The sequence below is a fragment of the Microcaecilia unicolor genome, chromosome 6 (genome assembly GCF_901765095.1).
Source record: "Microcaecilia unicolor chromosome 6, aMicUni1.1, whole genome shotgun sequence".
NCBI classification, from domain to species: domain Eukaryota; kingdom Metazoa; phylum Chordata; class Amphibia; order Gymnophiona; family Siphonopidae; genus Microcaecilia; species Microcaecilia unicolor.
The window spans coordinates 90,052,435-90,076,782 of NC_044036.1; positions in this window are offsets into that span (position 1 = coordinate 90,052,435).

A 24,348-nucleotide genomic window follows, 5' to 3' on the forward strand; every position below is an offset into this window, starting at 1 on the left:
TGCCAAACACAAAAAGAGTAGGGGTGGAACCAATAGGCGTATGTACAAAAGATAAAGGGTGTATAAAAAAGTTCAAATTTATTGACATCAAATAGCAAAAAGGTAAATACGTAATTTGATGTCAATAAATCTGAACTTTATTTTTGTTAAGAAACACAGAAAGCAGACACTGAAAGGCCAAAGAGTTTCTTTATCCGTACAGACCCGACGAGGCCACGTTTTGCCAATAAGGCTGCATCAGGGGTAGTAACATAAAACAGCTAACCAGGGACAAAGAAAGGCTTAGCCCGGGTTGCACAACTGATCATCCAAGATTACTTCAGCAGTGGTTCCTTCACAGAAGTGGAGCAGCAGCTTCAGTCCTCTGTTTGTGATTTTGGGAAAGTCACTTAAGCCTCCATTGTCTCAGGTACTACTTTAGATTGCAAGCCCTTATCTAAATAGACTCCAAAGTATTCCAGTAAGGAGGGTTCCCCATTTGAACTGGAAATGTAAGCAGAAGGGAACTACAGGGCCAAAATAAATATATAATTAAATACATACATTATAAACATTGCTCACATAAAATGATATCTTAAGATCTTTAGTACTAAAAATTATTAGGTGCAAATTATGGCTGGACGACCGTTCTTGCAGAAAGAATCATTATGCACTGGAAAAGAGCCAAGTCAGTAAAATTCAGGTTTCCCACTGTGTAATTCTCTCTATTCGTGAGAAACATGCAAGTTGTGAAGCCCCACCTTCGTAGGATATCTAGGTAGGAACTGGGATGTCCAAGTCAGAACATTTTCAGTTCCCAGAGTAGTTTATGAAACATTTTGCTGATTGCAGAGCCTTTAGTAAAATAAGTATAAGGATGTCTACAAATACAGATGTGTTTGCTAATACATATAGCGGGAACATCAATTTCACAAAAGAATAGTTCATCAAAAGAGTGGCATCATGGGGGTTTTACACTCTTAAGTGCCACTAAATTTATGTGTAGGTGCAAATTCTACCACATATATTTGTAGTTGTCAGTATTTCCACATATAAGTTCCAGATTTCACAAGACAGGCCTCCAGCTTGTACAATCTACCGCTATCAAAGTTTTACACAAATGCCCACAAATTCGATCATGTAACTCTTTTCCTCAAACAACACTGGCTAACCGCAGATAGTCAGTTGTCACCCACTGAATATCTCCCACTGACTACCTGTGGTTAGGTATCAAAACACTATTTAACCAGCCAGGGACCATTCCTGGCCGGTTAAATAGTTTTAAATATCGAGTGCTGTGTTAGGGTAAAAGTTATATCACAATGATAGAGTGGATCAAATTGGAGGGGAGGTTGCACTATTTGTTAACAAGGAAATTGAGTCAAACAAAACATTCTACATGAAACAGCGTGAAATTCTTATGAATAGAAATTCCATGTGTGAAGGGAAGGTGTATTCTGGTAGGGCTGTACTACCGTCCACCAGAACAGAACACACACAAAAAAAACACAGATGAAGAAATGTTTACAGAAATTAGGAAAGCTGGTAAATTGGGCAACAGTATAATAATGAGTGATTTTAATTACCCCAATATTGGCTGGATAAATGTTAAATCAGGGAGCACTAGTGAGGTAAAATTCCTAGATGTAATAAATGACTGCTTCTTGAGCAACTGGTCTAGGAACTGACAAGAGGGGGAGCTATTTTAGATCTAATCCTTAGTGGAATTCAAGGCATAGTATGAGAAGGAACAATGATTATAACATCAAATCTCAGCTAATATCTGGAATTAAGTCACAAAGGAAATTACTGTAGTAGCATTTAATTTTCAAAAGGGTGACTATGATAAAATGAGGAAAATTGTTAAAAAGAAGCTAAAAGGATCAGCTGCAAAGGTCAGAACTTTAAATCAGGCATGGACATTGTTTAAAAATACTATCTTGGAAGCCCATACCAGATGTATTCCACATATTTACAAAAGTGGAAAGAAGAACAAACGACAACCAGCAAGGTTAAAAGGTGAAATGAAAGAGGCTATTGGAGCCAAATGAACATCCTTCAAAAAAATATGGGAGAAAACCCAAAGAAAATAAGCAACATAAGCATTGGCAAGTTAGATGCAAAGCATTGATAAAGAAGGCTGCAAGAGAATATTCAGTCTTTGCAGACTAGATTTATGTGTACCAGAAATGGTTTTCAAGGGTGGCAATGTGGAGGAACTGAAAGAATTTGCTAAAAACTCATTTCTTCACCAATTCATTCCAGAAATTATTTTTCCTACCACCAATGTGAGGCTTTACCAGTTGGTAGTTTCCACTTTTTCAGGATTTCTCTGAGCTTCCTCGGTATCCTGGGATGTATCCCATCCGGCCCCATAGCTTTGCCACTTTCAGATTTTACAGTTATTTATAAACACTTTCTTCCATGAACGGCACAATATCCACTCCATTCCCAGATATACCCTTGGTAGCCGATCGTGGTTCTTCTCCAGGATTTTCTTCAGTGAACACTAAAGAGAAATATTTGTTTAGCAAATTCGCTTTATCCTCATCACTTTCCACATAGCTATTTTCAGGGTCTTCTGCCCGCACTTGCGCTCACCATATTTCCCTCTCCACTTCTTTGAGTTTATTCTGGTAATCTTTTCCATGATCATCTTGTAGCGTTTTTCTGTATTTCTTGAACACAACCTCGTTTGCCCTTATTTTTTCAGCCACTTGTTTAGAGAACCATATAGGCTTCCTCTTTCTCTTGTTTTTGTTTACATTCCTTGTATAAAGATCCATTGACATATTTATAGCAGCTTTCAGCTTGGTCCACTGTGTTCCTTCTTCAAGTAGTCCCCACCTCCCCAGTTGTCTGCACTCAGTTTTCGCTCTTATTTCAAAAAACGTTTGTTAAAATAGATGCATGAAACAGATTGTGTGAAGCTAGCACAAATGTAATTAACAAACATGGCCTCAGACCTCATGGAGTATACATTGGACTGAATAAATAACAGCCCACATTAACATCTTCAAAACTTGGCGAAGAATCCATTTCCTCCAACTCCACAATGCAGCTACTAACGGTTACGGCACCTGGACAAGTGCCACTTCGCGTCTACCGACGTGGCTTCAGGAGGTAGAACAATCAACTAAATCAGCCCAAGATGGTGACCGGCTGTTTCAAACAAACTCTTACCTCGTCAGCCAATCGCAAATGGACAAAAAGTTAAAGGGACCCCAACAAAAAAAGTCCCATAATACAGGAAGAGCACAGACACTACAATTTAATAGAAAGCTTGCCATTCTACTGCAATGTTGAAACGAGTTGGTTCTACATTTTTCAAATGATATATCCAATGTTGTTCATGTTGCCAAAACAACATATCATGTGATATCACTATTGCCTAGGTGGGCACCCACCTGGACATTGAAAACACTACCTCCATTTGTGAACACCAATGTTGACCCTTCCCTCGTGGGATCGGTCACCATTTATCTGACAAAGCACTTTGATAGGTATCCACGATCACTCTGCTTCTTTCCGATTCTGTTGATGGGACGTTCCAAGCCACGTCAGGCAAGTTGAAATTTCCCAGCAACAGCACCTTCCTTTTCATTCTAAGCATACGGATATCTTTGATCAGATTCAAATGTGGCACTACTGTAGGAATTTGGGTACTGCACTGAATTTTTTTGGAGTGAGTAATCTTGTATTTAAACAAAAAAAACAGTACTTGAAATTTTGTTGAGCAGAAAGAAATCAGGGCATGAGGCATTCTATAGGCATTTTATTTCTGTTAATCATACAACTAATGATTAATAGGATTTGATATACCGCCTTTCTGTGGTTGTCATTAGCGCTAAGGAATTGTGGCACTTTAGAGTTAGCTATTTCTGAAAATTGTTGTAAGATTATTGATTACACAACTTCACTGAATGATTTTCTAAAAAAAATGTTTGTGCTCAAAATTACTTCCTATCTGTTTTTGAGGGAGTAAGGGAAAGAACAGGTGTGATTAAAAAGATAGTTTAGTGTGGCGGGAGGGGGAGGGCAGGAAGAGAAAGAGAGGAGGGAGAATATAGAGAGAGGGGGAGAGCTTGGTTTCAGGGAGAGGAGGGTTTCAAAGAGAAAGAGAGCTTGCTTGGGGAAGTGATATGGAGGGGTGCTGAGAGAGGGTGTTGAAAGAGACTGCTTCAAATTTATTTATTTATTGCATTTGTATCCCACATTTTCCCACCTATTTGCAGGCTCAATGTGGCTTACAGAGTTTATGACATAATCATTCCATGATATCAGATACACTTAGTATTGTATAGAGATTAAGTAAGGGAAGAGAGAAGGAAGGTGTTAGGCAGGATAGTATGGAAGGTGGACTTTAATAATTGGAAGGATTGGTGAGGTAGTTTTGTGAGGCTATGGGTTCTCTTTGTAGGCCTTGTTGAAGAGATGTGTCTTCAAAGATTTGTGGAAGTTGGTTATTTCGTCAATAGCTTTCAGGGCTGTAGGTAATGCATTCCACAGCTGCGTGCTCATGTAAGAGAAGGTGGTGGCATGTATCAGCTTGTATTTTAGTCCGTTACAGCTGGGGAAGTTTAATGCCCTCATATTGTTTTGTCGGTTTACCTCGGACCAGGGCCCCATATAAGTCAGAAATCGCATGCCTCTCTGTCACCAATTCAGCGAGGAACCCCCGTATCTTTTCTCCCAGGCGCCCTCCCAAGGCGGTCTTATTTAACGTATGCATATAGTGCTTAATTTGTATGTAGGCAAACCTGTTCCCCCAATCCGACCCTATCTTGTCCTGTAAGGCTTCATATGTTAGCAATGTTCCGTTCTCCTGCAACAAGTGTTCCAATCTTGTGACGCCCCAACGCCCCCAGCCTCCAAATGTCGGGTTATCAATTCCGGCTTCGAATATTGCACTGCCCATGCTCGGGATTTGATCGGAGACATTCGGGTGTCCCTCCCCCCCCAATTGTCCAACCCACCACTGCCATGTCGCTTGCAGAAAAGTGATATTAATAAAAAATGTATTAAATGCAGCCGCCTCTACAATGGCTGGAAATTGCTATGGGACAAGAACAGAATGATAGTAAAAAGATATTCTCACAGTAGAACAACTCTCTACCTATACCTGAAGAGAAGATGGAGGAAAAAAAATGAACACAGGCAGCACTCAGAAAGAGGTATTTAATAAAACCCAATAGTTCTTATTTTTAAGCTCTTTGTATCACTATGGTAGGATAGCTGTAAATGGGAATATTGAGAAAGGGAGAGACCACTGCAAAGCTTTCTGGATCAGACCTCGAGATTGACTGCTGGGAATGAGGAGGGGGAGTACAGAAGGAATCTATTTAAAATTATTAATGTTAAAAAAGAAAAAAAGTAATCCACCTAAAAATGTTCCTAAAATTTTACTTTGCAATGTGAAAACACAGATATACACAGATTGATGATGTAGCCTCCCCAGACAGATAGTTTGAAAATAAAGATCTAAATTTACAATTTATAAGCCCTATTTATATATTAAAATGTTTAGGTTCTGTGTCCTCCTTTTCTGATGGCTGTTAATTAAAAATAATTTTATTAATTCCTTTGATTATGATGAATTAAGCTTGGTCTATGTTTCTTTATGTATCGAGTACAGTCCTTGTGCATGTTATTAAGCATTTTCTTCATCCCTTCAAGGTAAATTGGAGTAGAAGATACAAAATCCACTTTCAGAACCAGATAGCCTGCAGCTGCTGAGACATAAGGAGAGAGAAGCACATGGAGTGCAAAGATCCATATTCTCACTACATACTCTGGTGCCCTCTAGTGGCAATTTATCAATACAGTTACTCTATTGCAGATGTGTTAAAATTGATGTAAAGAAAAACTCATGTACAAAATGCATTCAAGTCAAAACATAACAGATATAATAGAAGTTTATAATTGTTTTGCCATGGCACTGAATATAGATAATGTGGCTATTTTCTTATTTGTCTCATACGCTGAAACATCACAAAAGTGAGTGGTATTCAGTGATTGAAGAGAAGAAGAAATAAAACTGTTACCTGCATCTCCTGAAGTGCCCTTACTCTATTAGGCCCCAATGATCAAAATTAAATGCAGGCACTAGAGGCCGTTAGCGCCATACTAGTGCCTGCATTTATTAGTGCAGAATGATCAGAGGGGTCTAGTGCAGCAAACAGCGAGTGTTCCAGGCCTTAGCACAGATAGCTTGCAAATATAATCTAGCTTATTTAAATTAGGTCATTTTGTATTCCTCCCGAATGATCAAAAAATAATGCCTGAAACAAAGGTGCCTTCTTACTGTTGTAAAAAATAACGCCAGGTCCAAGCAGGCTTTAGGGTGTTCCAAGAGAGGATTTCCCATGATTCTTATGCTGCTGTCATTCTTTCTGCAAAAGCTACCGGTTTTGATTGCTTTTGGAAGCAGAAGGAAGCCTGTGAAAGCCCTTGAGCGCTGGTTGTAAGAAATCATTAGCTTTGAGCATTAGGGCATTGTTTTGCGCTGTTCTGGTGCTATTTTTATTGTGCTATTCAAAATAGAGCTGGAGTTTTGATCATCTGCCCCTTAGATTTTTCAGTACACAGGAATAGATAACAGGCATTAATATCAGAAACTTTCAGCTCTAGTACATTGCACTAGAGGAGAGACCTAATAATTAGAACCAGACCTTCTGTTTTGAGTGGGACAGAGTTAACTTGGGTGGACTCTTCAGCCCCCCCCCCCCTGTAGAAATATAAAGTACAGGATTTTTTAACCTTCCCTTCCACACCTGCATTCACATCTTTCCTTCTCTCTTCCCTCCTACCCCTTCTGCCCCAGGTCCCAATATGTCTACATCTGTTCCCCATTCTCATCCCCCCCCCTGCTGGCAGCCCAGCAACTCCCCCCCCCCCCCCCCCCCCCCCCGCTCTGAACTCCCCCATTCCTCTCCAGTGTACTTCCAAGGGAACTCATCTGGACAACTTCTTTATTTAATTGCATTTGTATTCCACATTTTCCCACCTCTTTCCAAGCTCAATGTGGCTTACAATACATCATGGATAATGGAAAAGAGAAGAGAAAAGACATTTGTTGTTACAGAAGGATTTTAGGTTGCATGGTAATGGAATACATGATAATAATATAACAGAAGGCATTATTAACATTTCTGGATAAATGTGGGAGTTTCACTAATATTGCAAGGGATGTGGTTTAGATATGAGACAACTCTCCACAAGGTTAAAGTTTATTTAAAATTTGATATACCCACTGTCTCAATGCTGTGTACCTGTACAATTGGAACCACTTGGAGCTCTGGGCAATCTTCTATGCCCTTTATTTTCTTCACAGTTCCTATGTACAGATTCAAGGGGCGTAGCTACCATTGAGTAAGGCCAGCAAAATGCCCAGGGCTTCCTAATAGTAGGGGGGCACCTGAAATTACACCCTTCCTTCCTCTTCTCTCTCTCTCCCCCCCCCCCCCCCCCCCCCCCCCCCCCCCCCCAGTGCCTAGGTATCTACAGTGGCCAAGCCAGGTCACAAGTACCTGGCGGAAACCCAAATTGTGGCAACATTCCATGCTACCAATCCCAGGGCAAGCGGTGCCTTCCCCATATCTATCTCAATAGCAGACTATGGACTTTTCCTCCAAGAGCTTTTCCAAATCTTTTTTAAACCCAGATACCCTAGTCTTTGTACTTTTTGAAAGAATACAAAATTGATTCACTTTTACCCATTCTAAACTACTCAGGAGTTTGTAGACCTCTATTATACCCCCCCCCTCCTCCATCTGTTTTCCAAGCTGAAGAGCCTTAACCTCTTTAGCCTTTCCTCATATGAAAGGAGTTCCATCCCCTTTATCATTTGGCCCTTTCTTTGAATCTTTTCTAATTTTACTATATCTTTTTTTAGATATGGTGACCAGAATTGCACACTTATGCCCGTGCCCCCCCCCCCCCAAGTCACTTGTCCTACAAACACTGCAGTGGGTCATGGCACAGATGGCACTGAAAGTTGTTCCTTTGCCATGTCCCATCTCTCTGATGCAACAGCCTGTGGGTGGGACATGGCAGAGGAAAGGCCCTGCCAGACAGAGCAGCTTCTGCCACAACTCACTGCAGTATTTGGAGGAACAGTGGCAGGGACACACAGGTGCACGAGAGGAGAGGGTGGCGAGATGATGGACTTGGGCACTGGGGGGGGGGGGCAGAGGGAGAGAGCTGAGAGAATAGAGAGAGAGTGAGAGCAATAGAGACCTAGAGCAAAGGAGAAGGGGAAGAGAGGGTGAGAGATGCTGGACCTGGGGAGGAGTTGCTAAGGGAAGGGAGAGCAAGAGAGAGAGACCTGGAGCATAAGGGGAGGGGAAGAGGGGGTTGATGTTGGACTGGGGATTAGAGCTTGCCCAACAGAGGGAGAGATAGAAAGAGTTGCCAGACTACAGAAGGTGAATGGGGGAGGTCAGGAGGCACAGGAGGAAGGAGAGAAGCTGGCCATGCAGATGAATAGGGACACAAAAGAAATGCTGGCTCTGGAGGGAGCATAGGGATATGGACACAGAAGGGAGATACTGGACAGGATCGATAGTGGCAGATAAGAAAGATGGATGGTGGATATAAAGAAGAAATGACAGGAGATTCTGGAGAGAATTAAAAAAAAAAACAACAACAGAAAAGCAGATGAGAGACACTAGGACCAAAGCAACACTCGGAGAACTAAAGTAGAAAAAAATTATTATTTTCTTAATTTATCAATTGTAATGTGTCGGCTTTGGAAAATATGCATCTTACTCCCACCCCCCCCCCAAGTCCCTACTATCTTGGGAACGATAGTGTTATAGGAGGTCATAAGTACATAAGTAGTGCCATACTGGGAAAGACCAAAGGTCCATCTAGCCCAGCATCCTGTCACCGACAGTGGCCAATCCAGGTCAAGGGCACCTGGCACGCTCCCCAAACGTAAAAACATTCCAGACAAGTTATACCTAAAAATGCGGAATTTTTCCAAGTCCATTTAATAGCGGTCTATGGACTTGTCCTTTAGGAATCTATCTAACCCCTTTTTAAACTCCGTCAAGCTAACCGCCCGTACCACGTTCTCCGGCAACGAATTCCAGAGTCTAATTACACGTTGGGTGAAGAAAAATTTTCTCCGATTCGTTTTAAATTTACCACACTGTAGCTTCAACTCATGCCCTCTAGTCCTAGTATTTTTGGATAGCGTGAACAGTCGCTTCACATCCACCCGATCCATTCCACTCATTATTTTATACACTTCTATCATATCTCCCCTCAGCCGTCTCTTCTCCAAGCTGAAAAGCCCTAGCCTTCTCAGCCTCTCTTCATAGGAAAGTCGTCCCATCCCCACTATCATTTTCGTCGCCCTTCGCTGTACCTTTTCCAATTCTACTATATCTTTTTTGAGATACGGAGACCAGTACTGAACACAATACTCCAGGTGCGGTCGCACCATGGAACGATACAACGGCATTATAACATCCGCACACCTGGACTCCATACCCTTCTTAATAACACCCAACATTCTATTCGCTTTCCTAGCCGCAGCAGCACACTGAGCAGAAGGTTTCAGCGTATCATCGACGACGACACCCAGATCCCTTTCTTGATCCGTAACTCCTAACGCGGAACCTTGCAAGACGTAGCTATAATTCGGGTTCCTCTTACCCACATGCATCACTTTGCACTTGTCAACATTGAACTTCATCTGCCACTTGCACGCCCATTCTCCCAGTCTCGCAAGGTCCTCCTGTAATCGTTCACATTCCTCCTGCGACTTGACGACCCTGAATAATTTTGTGTCATCGGCGAATTTAATTACCTCCATCTCTATTTTTCAGCCCTGGGCCATTCAATTCTAGTTACACTACTCGTTAAACAATCAAGTAGCAATCTTCTACATGAGCAAATAAGGGGGCTCTGGATCTCTTTGCCTCTACAGCGAACCAGCCAAAATCTGGGACTTTGCAATAGCCAACTGCATCCAGCTAGAGGCCACTTACACACCAGATCACAGAATCAGCCAGCAAGCTCAATTGGGTGCTTCAACCTCACAAATGGTTCCTCAGTGCAAATATTCTGATGTATCTCTTTTGGCTGCTAATGCGGAGCTAGAGGAAGTCACCCCAATTCTTTCAAGCTGGCTATTGTCCTTAAAGAACAGATATCATAACAGAGCTCTCTGTTGGACAGATAAGTTCAGCGGACTTTGTTTAATACTTGCTATTTATATATGTGCCCTTTGAGCAGACTATGAATGCACATATATGAGACCACGGTTTTGATTTGGTCAAAAAAAACACTTCATTTATAGGTTATTCACATTAACACACTTGATTATGAAGAGCCAATAATGTGAATTTGTTGGGCATAACTTGCGAGCCATTTCTAAGGCATATGCAGTATTTGAGCTCATCAAACTTGATGAGAACGTGTGGAACTAAAGACTCAGGTATCATTTGTTTTAATATATACAAACTTAGTAATGGTGTTTAACACTCGTATATTGATCTATTCACCACATTAGAGAGTTTTTGCATCTTGTATATTTGTTTTACTCTACATACATTTGGGGGGAGGGTCTTGCTGTGGAAAATACCTCTTTTGAAATCAGATTAACCACAGAATATATAATTGTACAGTGTTTTGAAATAAATGCTAAGCATTTCAGTACTATGACCAGCACAAACCCCACCCCCCAAAAAAAAACCACAAGATAGTTTTCTGTATTATGATAGGGCTGTATGGTCTATCAGCAGACTGTAATTCTCTATAGCCAATGAAACATACCAAAACTAGACCTTATAGAATGACCACTCACATAGTTAGGGTCACATAGGAAGTAACCTGTTGGGCAGAGGGAGCTGCAGCAAATGAGCGACGAAGTTTAGCGAACTTGGAGCAGGCGCGCGCCGTGGCACCCCCCCCCAGCGGCGTGCACCCGGGGTGGACCGCCCCCCCCCCTTGGTATGCCACTGTCAACAGCCACTCTTGAATTGAGCTAGCCCCCATATCTCTTTGATATTTAAATTATTCTGTAATATGTAGTGTAGTCCTACTCCTCCTTTCCCCCAATACCTACTTCACTACTGCCTCCAGCACTGTCATCTTGAAAAATAGTGGTGCCTTACCCCATGTGGTGCATCTTGGGATACACCAAGCAGAGTTGGTCTGCCATGTAAGGGAATTTTTCCCTTATTTGGCAGACAAAACCCACTCAGCGCATGCACTGTGTAGGGTCAAGCACCATAATTTCTACCTGTTTTAAGGTAGATTTTAGGGATGGGATTTGGGGAGGGGTCCACTGGACACCATGCAGAAAATGTGACAAAAGATTCTACACTGGGGAGAGGACAGATGTCAAAGACAAGAATCAAATTACATAGATCTCACATCAAATACCACAAATCATCCCAAGGTGACAAGTCTTAGCAGTAAATTTGAGAGACTGAGCTCATGTTCCACATACCCTGGCATAGGAGTGAGGTTCATTCCTATCATAGTTGTGCAAAACCAACCCAACTGGAGTCACTGCCCCTGAGACAAACCATGGTGACATCTCTATGGAAACCACTTTTAAAGTCTGAGTTTTCAAGATCAGAGAACACATGATCAGGGTATTAAAAATAAATCATTTCTGTTCATTTCATAGGATTTGATCATTTTAACAAAAGTCTGGGTTTCTTATTGCACTACCACCCTTAAAATTCAACTGCTTTTGTCATTTACTGTTTTTTTTTCCCTGCATGCCAGTTTTTATCCATTACAGTTAAACTTTTAGAAAGCTATTTTGCCCTCAAACAAACAGACAATCTCAACTCTTTTTGTTTATGTTTTTTTCCAACTTCTGCTAGGTTGTAAAGAATAAAAAAGTAATGAAAAAGAAATACGAAGCTCAGAGTGATTTGGCAGAAAGATATGGTGTCATCTTATGACCCTATTTTCCCCAGTGTGGACAAAAGAGGATTTTTGATGCCGGGTTGATGATTTGGCAGTAGTGCTTGTACCCTGACAGGAAAAACAAGGCTTTGAATGCTACAGGTGGTTTCTGCTCCCAGGTGGGATGAGAGTACGGCCTGTACTGAACCTGGATTGAGAGATTCTCAGCCATTGCACAACAGTGACACCTAAAGGCTAACGTCAGCATATACATGTATCAGATTCTTGATGGTGCAGTAGTATGTGACCCCCTGATTTAGGGCTGTTACCTCAAATGGTCTGCTAAATGGGAGGGAATTAAAAATTAGGTTAGAAATGTTCTTGGTAATGCATTTTGGTGATATATAGCTCTGTGACCTCTTCCTTATGCCCCTCTTATTCTATAATTTGGCACCAGGCAATACATGCAACTTACAGAATACAATCAGTTGCATGGTGCACACCAGCTGATGTAAGTGGATGTGCTTAAATTGTGGCACGGCAATGAAGCTTTGCACTAATATTCTCTAAGGGCTTAGGCAGGTCCTGAGGCCATTGTAGAACTGGATGTATGCACGCCACTTTGGTGCCAAGTTATCAGATTGCCACCATGATGATTTTGGTGTTTGAATTGAGGAGTTATCAACTGATTATCAAATTGATGAACTTTTTATGCCACCTTTACTTTCTCTTAGCAGTAGCAAGTGCTATAAATTTTATATACCTTGTGTTTTATGTTTGCTTTTGGCACACAGCTATACCTTCTGTAATGTGTACAATTGGTGATTTCTTTACACTGTGCTGATTGTTTTACTTTGGCTGCTGTAAAGAGAGAAAGACATGTTTTGTTGTTTGGTTTATTATTAATATTATAGGAAATGTTGACCAAAGAAAAAAATGTTCTTGATAGTTGTGGGTATGATGTGACTGAGCTGGGAGCCAAAAAGAGTAGAAGATGACCAAAAGAGATCAAATCTTGATTTTAGTTGGGCTGAACTATCTGTTTCCAGGCCCAGCTTCTCATTTCCTTTTTTCTTCACTCTCTTTCCTTTACACTCTTTCACCAGTTCATGTAATCTCTTTCCCTCCCCTATTCCTTCCTCAGATCCCCCTCTCCCCTTTCTCCTCCTCCCTGTTGCTCTCCCTCTCATTTCTTTCCTCTCCATATCTTCCACCTTACATTTTCCTGCTCCTCTTCTATTATCTGTCTCTGCCCTTCTCTTTCCTGTTGCCCCACTCTTTTTCTTCCACTGTCCTGTTCTCTTTCCTCTCGTCTGTCCCTGTCATATTTTTTCTCTTTTGCCCTCCTGCCCTCTTACTTTAATTCTCCCCATCCCTTTTTCTTTCTCTTGTTCCTCTCCTCTTAAAAGACCAGGTGGTTGCCTAGAATGGCAATTGCTGGGGAGGGGGAGGTGGTAAAGAGAAACTGAAATCAAAGCAAAACAGTAGCTGCCCCCATAGGCATCACTACTGAGTAACGGGGTGGAAAATGACACCCCCCAAAAAAATTAGCATCCCTCTTCTTTCCTGCTTCAACACCAGGCAAGCTGGTCCTTCTAACCTGCTGCTTCCTGCTACAGTTGGCACTGGTACTTTCTCCTCATGTGCGGTTTGAACAGCTCAATGAACCATGTAAGATGAGGAAGCACCTGCTTAGACTGCAGCAAGAACAGGTTAGACATGCTTAGCTGTCTCCTCCCATGGCCTCCACAGTGCAACAAAATATCACGCTGAAAATTCTTTGAAAAAAACTCCTCACTGTGAGACTTATTTAAACCTAAGTTTTATTTCTGTTTTCAAAATCTTTTAATTGTAAAGGTTTTTTAATGTGTTAAAGGAGAAAAAGACCTCAAAGGTCCTTGCTCGTTAGCAGACAAAATTTCTAAATGCCGGCTCTATGTGGACACGAAATTTTGTCTGCTGCCGAGCAAGGACCTTTGAGGTCTTTTTCTCCTATAACACACAAAAAACCTTTAAAATTTAAAAAATGAAATGAATCTTAGGTTTAAATAAGTCTCACAGTACCGAGGTTTTCAAAGAATTTTCAGCTTGATATTTTGTTATTCATAAGGACATTCGCTGAAATGTTGTCTAGTTTGTACTGTGATTAATGCACAGTGCAACAACATAACATAGTAATAAACAGCAGATAAAGACCAGCATGGTCCAGTTAATTGTTTCTAACCACTCCGGTGGTGTACTTCTTCCTGCCGTCTGCTCAACACAGGCTGTTCCAGGTGTCAGTTTGGGAAGGGGGGGGTGCACAAAACCGCCTTCACTTTGCTCCCCTCCCCCTTCCCGCAACCCGAAATACTTGAAGCTGCTGGCAGGGATTCCCTGCACATGCTCAGTTTTGAGAAAACTAAGCATATGTGGTGGGCTTGGGTGGGCTGGGGGGGGGGAGGGAGGGAGTGAGACCCAGTGTCAGTGGCCCATAGAAAGTGCTGATGACTGCAGCCACCAGTGAAGGATCTCTTCAGCTGATGGGGTTTGAGGATCCCTGGTTCAGCCATAACAGTAAATGCCTCGTGTTGCAATTTGGGGGACCGGGACCCAAAGTGGGAGCTACACCACTGGCTGTTATTTATTTATACAAATTTAGATTCTGCATAATCCAAGGTTCTAAGTGGATAACAAGATAAACATACAATTACACAATACATTACAAGGACGAAACAAAACAGCCTTCACTTGAACTAAACCTTCGAGTCAGGCTGTACATTCTGGTATTATTAGATTATATCAGTAAATGCTTTTTGGAACACATAAGCTTTCAGTTGTTGCTTGAACCTCAGAAGTGAGTCAGTCTTCTATAATTCTAAAGGTAAAGTTTTCCACAATTTGTGGCTTGAAAAATAGAAGAACAGAGACACTCTTAGTCAAAGAGGCAGGAGCCAGGTGAGGCACAGGCTCAGGGTGCCAAATGCCTGCCTCACTGGCTCACCCTTTACAGTGACGAGACCATCTTCCTTTCCTCACCACAGTCCCCTGAGCCAGCCCTGCAATAAGGGAAGAAAAAGTGAGGCAGCTGTGATGTATCACTGGTGTGGAAGGAAGTAAAGGCAGTTGACTATCACCCGCCTTGGGTCTTTAGAGATGCTAAGTTACCCAGTTACAGGCTGGAGATTTTTCACCAGTCCTGTATTTCTAACCACCCCATCCTGGTGCATTATGGAACTTGCAGCACTGATTTCAATGGGCAGGATCAGGCACTATGAATCCTATACTGCTTTGGAATGTAAGTTCAAACCCAGAGCTGGCCCAAAATCTCCAGGCTGGAACTGGGTAACTTGGCATCTCTTGGACTTTTGTTGCAACATTTGTACTCTGCAGTCTCCCAAGACACAGCTGGTCTTGAGTGTCCTACACAGCAGTATATGGAGTAGACACTGGGTGTGGTACCGATTCAGTTTGCCCTTTCTGGGAACTCTTGCCCTAGAAGTTGTCACCAGTTAGTGGCCAATATTGCTCAGATTTGCCCTCTCTCTCTATTAAAACTGTCCCACTCTTTCCATCAACAACACGCAAGTGAAACCAGTAAGGAAGGACAAATTACCTTGGGCTGTTGACAAGTGAACACACAAGTGAAACCAATTAGGAAGGGCAAATTACCTTGGACTGTTGACGACTACTACTACTTATTATTTCTATAGCGCTACTAGACGTACGCAGTGCTGTAAGTGGCTTATACTTTGTTTGACACTGGTGGAGGGGTTGGTGAGGAAAACTTCTGTAGTGAAACAGTCTGTAAGGAAGGAAGGAAGCAGATGAACAGATTCCAAGCCTTTTACAATATGAAAAACAATTTTTGAACCAGAGCTGAATATATTAGGAGATCTGCAAGTGAAGGGATTGACACAGAATCACTCCATATAAATAATTAAGATTTTTTGTTTATAGAGATGTTCTCAGAGTTATACACTCACCCAAGTGAGGCGCCACTAATCTAAGCAGTGCCTCTAAGGGTGGATAAGATTCTCAATCATAGAACTTCTCTAAAGGTATTTTTTGAAAAAGAATTTTTGCACACCCTTGTGTCAATTAAATATTTCTATAAGTGTGTCTAATACCTTAAATAGCATTTTCAAGTTTATCTCATTTACTGTATTTTATGCTTATATTAGTCATTTTACTATTGTCATGCTGTTAACAAACTTGTAAGTTTTATGTTAAACTTCTGTACACCACCACATGGGGTGAATCTCCTCATAAAGGTGATTAATAAATCCCAATACATAACTAAATAATGGATGAGGTGCCTTCATGTTTGTTAAAATTTGGTGGGAATTCCTCAACAAACGTTTGGAAAGAACTGTTAAAGATCCTGACATAGGTGGTTAGGAGTTTGACAAGTTGGGAACCTTAGTACCAGGAGTGTGTTGGAGGGAGCAGCAAAGAGATTTGCCTGCTCTGGATAACCAGAGAAAGAGAGGACAATTCCCCTAGGCCAGCTAGGTCTAACCAAAGGGAAGATGGAGAGGAGAGGCTCACAGACCAGGTTAGAGACTGCAGAAGAAACCAGCAACTTTGTCTGCTGAAAGCAGCAGAGACTTGCAAATACTAACGCCCAGATATTCAATGCCAAGCCATGTCTAGGTTCTGGAATTGAATTGAATATATCTGAATGAGTACAGTCTCCTGGAAGTTAACCAGACACTAGCCAATATTCAGATCATTGCCTGGTTAGCTTGGTGGATAAAGTTAGGACAGTCTTTTTGCTGGCCTAACTTTAGTCACTTACTTAACCATCACCACTATAAGTGCTGGCTCTGGCCAGGCTTCACCCCAAACCACCCTGGACAGTACCGCGGTGGTCAGAGGAAATATTCTGTGGCACTGCTCACTTAAATGCTATTGAATATTGGCAGATGGCCAGCTCAGCAGGGGTTAATTGAGCAGGAGCCTGTCATGCCCAGTTAAACCCATTTGAATATAGGCCCCTAAGCTACTAAGGAGTGGAGGAGTAGCCCAATGGCTAGAGCAACAGGCTGAGAAGCAAGGAGGCCAGGGTTCAAATCCCACTTATGCTTTTTGTGATCTAGAGCAAGTCACAATCCTTTATTGCCTCAGGTACAAAATTAGATTACAAGCTCTCTGTGGACAGAGAAATACTTACTATATGGCACTTGCCCAAAATTACTACTGAAAAGGTGTGAACTAATTCAAATCCCCTTTTGGAATTTTTACGTATACCTGAGGAGGTGAATGAGACCAACAATGTGTATCCCATCTTGACTGAAGAAATCCTGGTGCATCCCAAACACCCAGGGAAGAAAAGTGTTTTGAGAGATTTTTAGTTTGCCTTTGGGGGAGGAATAATATTTTTTTTCATATTATGTATCTCCCCAAACAGGTATTTTTTAGACATATTGTGAGATTTTCCTTTATTGAAGGTCATGTGGCACTAACACCAAAGGTGCTTTGCCTGACATGCTGAGGAAGGTATTGTAATGTTTTTTGGGAATGTCTTTCAGGAGACTCAAGGAATAGAGAAGTCCTGGGATATCCCATCCAGAACTCATGAGGAGAGAAACAGGGGATGGCCATCTAAGGACAATGAAAGATGATTCTAGAGGAGGATGAGGAAACAGAAACTGTTTTGTACCAAATTTGTGCAAAAAGACAGAACTGGGACATTGCCTACATTATATTGTCTGCTTTGCTGTTTCTTATATTGTAACTACCTTGCCTAGGACTAGGGACTACTACTACTACTACTATTTAGCATTTCTATAGCGCTACAAGGCATACGCAGCACTGCACAAACATAGAAGAAAGACAGTCCCTGCTCAAAGAGCTTACAATCTAATAGACAATAGGGAGCACGCAATGAAGCTACAAGTAGTAAATTTAAAATAAATCAGAGAAAAGATTTATTCACTCAACATGTAATTAAACTCTGGAATTCATTGCCAAGGAATGTAGTAAAAGCAGTTAGCTTAGCAGGGTTTAAAAAAATTGGATGGCTTCCTAAAGGAAAACCCCATAGACCATTATTAAAATGGACTTGAGGAAAATCTACTGCTTATTTCTAGGATAAGCAGCATAAAATATATTGTACACTTTTGGGATCTTGTCAGGTACTTGGAACCTGGTTTGGCCACTGTTGCAAACAGGATCCTAGGCTTGATGGATCTTCAGTCTGTCCCACTACGGCAATACTTATGTACTTATTATGTAATGCACACTACCATCTTAAATCCAGCCCTGCCTGGAGTAGACTTGTGATTTTTGAAGTGTGGGTTTTTGTTCCAGGTATAATTACTTAGTAGGTCCTTATGGCATCCTCCCCTCCCCCCCTCTCTACCTCTGCTTGTCAGAACCCCTTTGCTTTTCTTGGTTTCCAGAATTGTATAAATATTTTTGTGTACCCTCTGGAGCAACCCTCACCCTACCATAAGAGAAGCTATACATACATACAATAAAGACAAAGGCTTTCTTAGAGGTACAGAAGAGAACTGCAGGAGCAAAGAGCACTGTGATGCATATTCCCTTGGTGGCTAATGGAAGGTCAGGCATCCAGCTATACGTGGCCCCTGTAGACCACCTCAAGTTACTGGTTGCTGAATCATAGTAGAGTCCAATCCAAGCAGCCTGAAAAGAAAGTGAGGTTATTGCAGCCAGTTCTGCCAGCTCCAGCGTGTTCTGAACATCTGCCAGGTCCACATAATTTGCTCTGCAGAAATCACAAGCTTCAATCCAGGTCATAGACTGTTTGACAAGTGTAAAGGCACGCCTCTGGCTGGACACCCCCTGGAACAGTGCTGTGCACAGACCACATATGGAGAAGGCGAAGGATTAGAAACAGAGCTGCCAGCATTTAGAGAATCACAGCAAGTAATGCTTCTCTGCATGCAGTTGAAGCAAAACGGCAAAATGCCATGCAGAAGAGATATAGTTGTTCTCCATTACATGTACTTTGTTGTGCTGATCTTGAGCAAGTGGAAAATTTCTATAATAAACTGCCAAGTTGCCATTTGTGAGTCACAGAAACCATTCCTTCATCATCAAAATGAATAAGCCTTTCATCTATTCTGTATTTTTACAAAATGATCTATTCTGTATTTTTATTATTACCCCTTTTATCTACTTTTATGGTAATTTTCCTAATTATATCAATTATGTTTCTCAATTACCAGATTATTGTAGCTAAGGATTATGGAGGCAATTTTAGAAAGTTTCACATGTAAATAGAACACCATGTTCACATGTTTGCTGATTTACATGTAAAGTAATGCTTCTAGAAGGATGCTTGGGTGTATAGGGAGAGGAATGGCCAGTAGGAAAAGAGAGGTGATGATGCCCCTGTATAAGACTCTGGTGAGACCTCATTTAGAGTATTGTGTACAATTCTGGAGACCGCACCTTCAAAAAGATATAAACAGGATGGAGTCAGTCCAGAGGGCAGCTACTAAAATGGTCAGTGGTCTTCATCATAAAGCGTATGAGGACAGACTTAAAGATCTCAATATGTATACTTTGGAAGAAAAGCAGGAGGGAAGATATGATAGAGGCATTCAAATGCTTATGTGGCATAAATGCACAGGAAGTAAGTCTCTTTCAATTTAAGGGAAGCTCTGGAACAAGGGGGCATAGGATGAAGGTGAAAGGGGTTAGAATCAGGAGTAACTACTACTAATAATTTCTATAGTGCTACTAGACATACACACTGCTGTACACACATGTAGGTACTTTCTCTCTCCCTAGAGGGCTCACAATCTAAGTTTTTGTACCTGGGGCAATGAAGGGTTAGGTGACTTGATTAAGGTCACAAGGAGCTGCAGTAGGAATTGATCCCAGGTTGCCAGAATCAAAGCCTGCTACACCAACCATCAGGCCACTTCTTCAGAGGAAATACTTCCTCACAGAAAGAATGGAAAATTTGTGGAACGGCCTCCTGGTGGAAGTGGTGGCAATGAAAACAGTATCTGAATTAAAGAGAGCTTGGCACAAGTACATAGGATCTCTCAGGGAGTGATAGGGAGAATCGATGACATGGATGGACAGACTGGATAGGCTATATGGTCTTTATCTGCCTACATTTTTCTGTGTTTCTATTCAGCCTGTGGCAGTAAGCGATTGTTTAAAGCTGACCACTGCAGGCAGAATTAAACCCAGATATTCATGTTCAGGCACCAGCACTGCCACTGAATATCAGGGGCTAATTGCAACTGCACTGGCTACTGGATCTTATGAGGGTCCCGGCTCATATTCAACTGGGACCTACATAAGATACTTATGTGGGCCCTGGCTGAATATTGGCCATGACCAACATAAGTATGACCTCTCCGGCACCTCTACTCTCATAGGCCCCCCCAGGCCTTCCTGGAAGGTCCACGGTGGTCTAGGAGAGTGATGTGGGAAGAGTGATGCCCACTCACTCCTTCTCATTATGGGTCTGGCCACAAAATGTCCACCCTGACCCTCAGCAAGTGTCTCCCTGAAATGCTGTAATCAATGAGCATGCATATTACTGCTGCATTAGAATTGCAGCAATAATCCACAGTTCATAACAAAAATGTCTCCCTTCTTGTCAGCACATGAGTGGCGATTGGCTCACACACTAACAAGAAGGGGGACACTTAAAAAAATTGCTGGTTCTGCATCCCCAAACTCCCCCACCCTTTCACAACTTAAAGCTAAAAATATTCCTGGTATCTACAGCATCCTCACTCCTTGACCCAACCCACCCCCAAACATAAAAATAAAAATTCCCTGGTGTCTAGCGGGACACCCCAGACCTCCCCCCCCTCCAAGCGTGTACCTTGAAAAGGAAGGAGTTCTGCTCATTCACTCTTGCCTTGGTGCTGCCATATTGGAAAATGGCAGCATCTGACCCCATACAATGTGTCCTGGAATATACCGAGCGGGATCAGTCTACCCAATAAGGGAATGTTTCTCTTATTTGGAAGTCTTCACCCACATTACCAAATAAGGAAAAAAAATTCCTTGTTTGGCACACCAGCTCCATGGTGAATCCTATGCTGCATCATGCAAGGTCAAGTGTGCCATTTTCCAAGATGGTGGTCTGGGGGACCCAGGCAGTCAGGGGAATGAGGTTTGCTGCTAGGCACCAGGGGATTTTTAAGTTTCAAGTTTATTTTTAATTTGATATACCTTTTTGTCAGGAAGGAAGTTGGGTTGGGGGTACTGCTAGAAACCAGGGAATTTTTACTATTGTGGGAGGGTGGGGGGCTCAGGTCAGAAGGGTGGGTAGGTTGAATACTAGATACCATATATGTTTGGGCTGAAGCAGAAAGCTATGTCAAGGCAGGAGGTTCAGGTCAGAGGGCTCTCATTACCCTTCTACACCACCTCAGATATGGTGGTAGATTTCTCGCATTCTGCTCACCCATCAGATATCATCACACAGCTCTGCATTGCCGTGGATTGACTAATGGCCTATTTACTGTACACTTTAATATGCTATGTGGAGATGTCTACTAAGCAAGTTAACTTTACCATTGCAACCCTTTATGCATAGTGAGGCTAGCAACGAGCGCATAAATCACTCGTTAACTGTATGCTTCTGCCCGCAGTAGCTTCTGCATTGGCCACTCAGTCTTGCGTGACTACCACCAGAGGTGCCATTTTTATGATGCCAACACCAACAGAAGTTAAACACTGCACTGGAGATCAAACGCCAAGCAAAGAAAATGGAGCCAAAAATACCTCTCTCAGATGGTGTCCACAGCAAAGTCTTTATTCAAATCAATAAAATAAGCAACCCGACACACGTCGTATTTCGGCCCTATCGGCCTGTGTCAGGGTTCTAGGAACTCGTAAAATAGTTTTAATTTTCTTTGCTTGGGATTTTTATGATGCCACCAGACTGGGCAGGAGTGACTGTGCATCGCTCCTGCCTGAAGACCTCCTGGACCACCAGTGATCTACACTGTAGCCGTTTTTTGGAGCTTTGTAGTATTTTGGGGGGGGTAGGGGGGTCTAGAACCTTTGGGAGGGTTAGAGAGGTTTAAGTCAGGGGTGGGGGTTGCTCTGCCAGCTTGAGAGCATCATGCCATGGCTTTGCAGCTTGATATTCTTAGGTCCCTGGAATAACGCTGCTTGCAAGGTGGCTCATAAGTAGCACTATTCTTTTAGCACGGGATATAGCAGGCTGCAGATGAGATACCACAAGTTGCTGAATCCCATGGTATATCTCCCATAGTATATCAAGGTATAGTAAAAGACCACCTGTTACCACCCCTTAATAATGTCCACCTTCCCCCCCTCCCCACCTTAGTCAGGTAAATGTGGCTACGTACACATGCAAGGCCCTGAGTACTGCTGCTGCTCTTTTATTAAACACACTTTTTGTAAAATGGCTGTTTCACTAAATCGGAAGATGGACGTCCTTCTCCCAGGGTCGTCCAAATTGCTATAATCGAAAGCCAATTTTGGACGTCCCCAACTGCACTCCATCACAGGGATGGCCAAAGTTCGTAGCGAAGGTGGGACTTGGGCATGCCTAACACTTGGACGTCCTTGACCCATAATCGAAAAAAAAGGAAGTCCCTGACGAACACTTGGACATTTTCACCCGGACCTGTTTTTCTTATGACTAAGGCACAAAAAAGTGCCCAAAATGACCAGATGACCACCAGAGAGAATCGGGGATGACCTCCCATTACTAATGGTCACTAACCCCCTCCCACCCTCAAAAAACATCTTTCAAAATATGTCGTGCCAGCCTCATATGTTATACTCAGGTCCATGACAGCAGTATGCAGGTCCCTGGAGCAGTTTCAGTTGGTGAGTGCACTTCAGACAGGCGGATCCAGGCCCATCCCCCCTACCTGTTATGTTTGTGGAGGAAACAGCAAGCCCTGCAAAACCCACCTCAAACCCACTGTACCCACATCTAGGTGCCCCCTTCACCCGTAAGGGCTATAGAAGTGGTGTACAGTTGGGGGTAGTTGGTTTTGGAGGGCTCAGCACACAAGGTAAGGGAGCTATGTGCCTGGGAGCAATTTATGAAGTCCACTGCAGTGCCTCCTAGGGTGCCCGGTTGGTGTCATGGCATGTCAGGGGGACCAGTGCACTACAAATGCTGGCTCCTCCCATGGCCAAATGGCTTGCAGTTGGTAATTTCTGAGATGGACGTCCTTGGTTTCGAAAATCGCTGAAAATCAGAAACGACCATGTCTAGGGACGTCCATCTCTAAACATTACCAAATTTAAGGATTTGGACGTCCCCGACAGTATTTTCGAAACGAAAGATGGATGTCCATCTTGTTTCGAAAATACGGGTTTCCCCGCCCCTGGATCGGGACGTTTTGCAAGGATGTCCAAATCGAAACGTGGACGTCCCTTTCGAAAATGCCCCTCCACATGTACCATCAAACACACATATTTTTCCCGTGTTCAGTGAACCTCTTGTAAAATAAGCTGCTAATTTTGAACATCCTGACTTAAACATCCTTTTGTCAACCTAGGTGCCATATAGACAATTCAGCTGTTACAAATATTTTCATTTAGCCTTCTACCACTAAAATATTTGGCAATCTGTAGAAAGGGTTATTTTGTTTACTAAGGCGCACTAGCATTTTTAGGGTGCGCTAAACATGAGCACATGCTAATGCTAAAGACATCCATATATTCCTATGTGTATCTCTAATGTTAACATGCAAAACTTTTTAGTGTGCGCCAAAAACGTTAGTACGCCTTCAGCGTGGCTTAGTAAACAGGGCCCTGTTTACTAAGCCGTGCTGTAGGCATGTTAGTGTTTTTAGCATGCACTCAAAATTAGCGTGCGCAAACACTAGAGACACGTATTTATTCCTATGGATGTCTCTAGCATTAGCGCACACTAAAAATGCTAGTGCACCTTAGTAAACAGGGCTCTAAGATTCTGCATCTTTCAAATTTTTTATCCTGTTTATCTTCTGGATCATAGTGCTGGCTGTGTTTTAGAGCTAGAACTAAGATCTCTTCTGCGACAGAGCCCTTCAGTGACTGTCATAAGTTATGAAAGGTTGCTCCTGACAGGTACAGTTTCAATAAGTTATTTGATAAAATACATACATGGATTTCAGCCTGCACAAACCTACTTAATTTTCAGTCACAAAATACCTGCATAGTTTTTGTTGTTGAAGTGTAGTTAGCTATTCAGTATGTATGAAAGGGCAGACATATTTTAAGTCATTTCAAATGGAAGTGTAAATTACAGAAGTTGCCTGCTCATGTTTTTTTTCCATATACCTGTGCAGTTTTCTTCTCTAATCAGGTTATGACCCAGGAATACCTAATTTCACTGTGAGTAAAAGTCCACCTGCTCTGAAAATTCATACTTACTTTTAGACAGTTGATAATACACATACGTGAATTCAGTTATTCTATTTGATCACCCCTCCCCCAATTTTGCTCATAAATGTAGGTCTAACAGGAAGGATATATTTCACTGTTCTGATCTGTGTGACATATTTAATTGTTCTCACTTGTGTGGTGTGTGTCTTG